This window comes from Xiphophorus couchianus, chromosome 10, assembly GCF_001444195.1.
Source record: "Xiphophorus couchianus chromosome 10, X_couchianus-1.0, whole genome shotgun sequence".
NCBI lineage: Eukaryota > Metazoa > Chordata > Actinopteri > Cyprinodontiformes > Poeciliidae > Xiphophorus > Xiphophorus couchianus.
Window position 1 is genome coordinate 5,766,326 of NC_040237.1, and position 3,182 is coordinate 5,769,507.

The 3,182-nt window shown below is 38.9% G+C and overlaps 1 protein-coding gene and 1 non-coding gene across 2 annotated transcripts in view; both read right to left on the reverse strand.

The window, feature by feature from the left end:
• Nucleotides 1-351: 351 nt before the first annotated feature.
• Nucleotides 352-445, reverse strand: trnai-uau (transfer RNA isoleucine (anticodon UAU)). Its single transcript has 2 exons — nt 408-445; nt 352-387 (listed from the first exon to the last, which is right to left on the reverse strand). It is a non-coding gene; the product is annotated as a tRNA-Ile (tRNA).
• Nucleotides 446-1,626: 1,181 nt separating this feature from the next.
• The window catches only part of mta3 (metastasis associated 1 family, member 3), a 38,689-nt gene continuing 37,133 nt past the window's right edge, over nt 1,627-3,182 (reverse strand). Inside the window, exon 19 of the mRNA XM_028029793.1 lies at nt 1,627-3,182. This exon is cut by the window's right edge and continues 999 nt beyond it. The gene's annotated coding sequence lies outside the window, so the exon portion shown is untranslated.

Sequence of the window (3,182 nt, forward strand, 5' to 3'; positions counted from 1 at the left end):
AGTTTTTCTAGTATTTTACATTTAAGACAAAATGCTTAGGTGAACAGCTGTATCTTTTTTTGCAGTGTCCTATTTACATTTTCAGGCTGTTAACATTTTCAAGATTGTTTTCTGCATCAGTAGCTAAAACTCATTTAAAGAAGAACTTCAAATATCATAAATTAAAAATGTTTGGAGAGGATTATGAATACATTTTATTAATTATATGCTCATGTTCCATGTCTGTGCATTTAATTATTAATGGAAAATATTAATAATCGCTCATTAAAGTTCCTTGTTTTGTGAGTGTCGTTTAACTTAATTTGCTCCTGATGCGTTCACGTTCCCTGGGAGAATTAAGGTTAAAAACTCTGCTCCAGGTGAGGCTCGAACTCACAACCTCGGCATTGCTTTGCTGCATACTGTCATATAAGTACCGCGCGCTAACCGATTGCGCCACTGGAGCTTCAGCCGTCACCGGCCGGAAATTGGGTTTAAGAATAATCCCTGACCTCCCGCGACATACGGATGTCCTTCGGTATCTTTATCTTCTCATCAGTTGTCTCGGGTTGGCAACACAGACCATATAAGGTTGGGGGTTCCGGGTGGTCACACAGTTCAGTGGGATTTTCTCACAGCTGCTGCTGCTGCTGCCTTCAAGGACCGCCCTAAAAGCTTGAAAATAAAAACTAAAACCGGGAAAATAACGTTTCTGTCCGCTAATTTTGATTGGAAATGAGTTTCATGTTAATGTCCTATACTCTATTGATAGGATTTTCTTTCTTTCTTTCTACAAAATGTAAACATTCTTTAGAGATTTTAGCATCAAATTTGAGCATATTTCTTATCGACACTCATGGTCAGAGGTGGGTAGTAATAAGTTATATTAACTCAGTTGTATTTACTTGAAAAAAAACCTTTTAGGAGTATTTTTACTGCACCCTGCTTTTTACTTTTACTTGAGCAATGTTAGCATGAAGTATCACTACACTTGAGTAAAATTTCTGCTGAGTTACTCCTCTGAATGAAAAACAAACATATAAGCAAACCTGCAACAAAATATGTCATTTATTTGCATTAATGCTTTCATTTTAGTATTACTTGAGCACAATTAGAAGCTTCTACGCTGTGATCAATTAAAAAAAACAAATGTTTCAATTACATTTATTTAAAAAATATGTTGTTCAGAGTGTCACTGCTGATTTGTATATTTGAAATTGCTGCACATACTCCGTATGTGTGTATATGTACAGATTTAAACACTTGGTGTATTGTTTCAAAGCTGAAAATGGAAAACAAAATCAACATCACAAAAAGTGTGCAGCCACACTTTGTATGCATGTACAGGATCCTGCAGAGACTGAGGCAGCTCTGGGCAAGCTGCAAGCAAAAGCATTATTTGTATTCGGAGAACACATCGCCTTCTTCATCGCTGTGTCAAATTGCCATATTTTGTGGGGGCATTTTTACAACGTCCAATCACACACAGACAGGCTGCAGTATGCATCACGCCTCCCCTCATCTCTCCGATCTGTCACTTCCCCTGGTGAGCAGCAACAAAGCTAGACTATGAGATGTGGAGTAGCTGGCTGGTAGACGAGCTGGAATGTCACGGTGACTCAGGAAATGGACACAAAACCTGGCAGCGTTGTGTTTTTTTCCCCCCTTTTTATTATTCTCAGCATATTCATAATTCAACACATGACAGACAGGAAACACTAACAGAAACATTCTGAATGAAGGAGAAGAAATCATGTGACCCGTCGGTCGAAGACATGCCAGTTTCAAAACTCAGAATAGACACACCTGAAGGCTGGACGGGCAACTTCAGGAGGCAACGCTGCAACAGAGTAAAACCTGACTGTTTGCTCATAGGAAAGGAAAAGAGCAGAGCTCCTGACAAAGCTGCACATATATTTCTGCCTCTGAAAGTTGCAGGTTTGTTGTCTTGCAAAAGTTTTGAAACGCGTCGAAGTTTTTCACGTGTTGTCACGACACAACAGCAAACATTTAATGTATTTTGACCAACACAAAGTAATGCAGAACTGTGAAGAGGAAGGAAAACGACCCATCGGGTTTCTAATTTGTGTGGCTGAAAAGTGTGGCGTGCATTTGTACTCAACCTGGGAAGGAGAGCTCTAATCAGATAAGCAGAGGAGCTGCAAACATGTGGAAAAAAGTCAGAGGATATCAAAACTAACACACCATCCACATATGGACACATGGTGGTGTACCACTTTGTGTTGGTTTATAATATAAAATCCAAATGAAGTACATTAGAGTTAGTGATATGAAGATGACAAATGGTGAAAACTGTTCAAGGGGTTTGGTTACTTTTGCAAGACACTGAAAGTTGCAGCCTTCAGGGTCAGTGTGACACGTCCATGCCCTATTTTTATGCAAATGAGGTGCTTCAGTATCCATGTTAGAAATTGGATGTGAAGACGTTACAGTTTTGTAATGAGATATACAAATTATTATACACTGGTTTCTGTGAGAGGCTGATCCCAGCAATGCTTTCGTGGATTTACTTTGACTGTTCCTTAACGCCGCAACCCCATGTTAGCCAGTTTAAAGCAGCAGGTTCTGAAAAAGCTGTTTCGAACTCAGCGTAGTGCAGTTTCTTTTTTTCAATGTCAGTTCTGAACATTGGTCTTTCTTTCAAAAGACAACCCCCATGAAATCCCGTCCCACCCCGTCTTTATTTACCCTCCCACTCCCCGTCCTAAAATAACTTTATACAAGCTGATGAAACTTCACAAGAATTCACCATGAAAACAAAAGATTGCACAGAGTCGTGTCGTTATGTCCAGCCATTAAAAACAGGAACAGCACACAGATTCCCTTATGTCACTTGGATAAACACGCTCTCAGTCACACACTCACATGCACTCATGTACAGCACACAGATGCATCTCAATAAATCAAAACATCAAAAAGTCATTCATTGCAATAAATCGACTCCAAAAGTAAGTCAAATCACAGATTAATTGTGCACAGAAATATATTTCAAGCAATTATTTATGTGAATTTTAATTACTATGGGTTTCAGCTATTATAGTTTTTCCTTCCACTCAACTGTCCATTAAAATGCTTGGATATAACGCTCTGAACAGCCAGCTTCAGAGGGTCTAGCTAACAAAGAGTCAGGAGTTTTCCATCATAACGTAACATTTTAGTGTAATTTCTGTAAAATTTACACT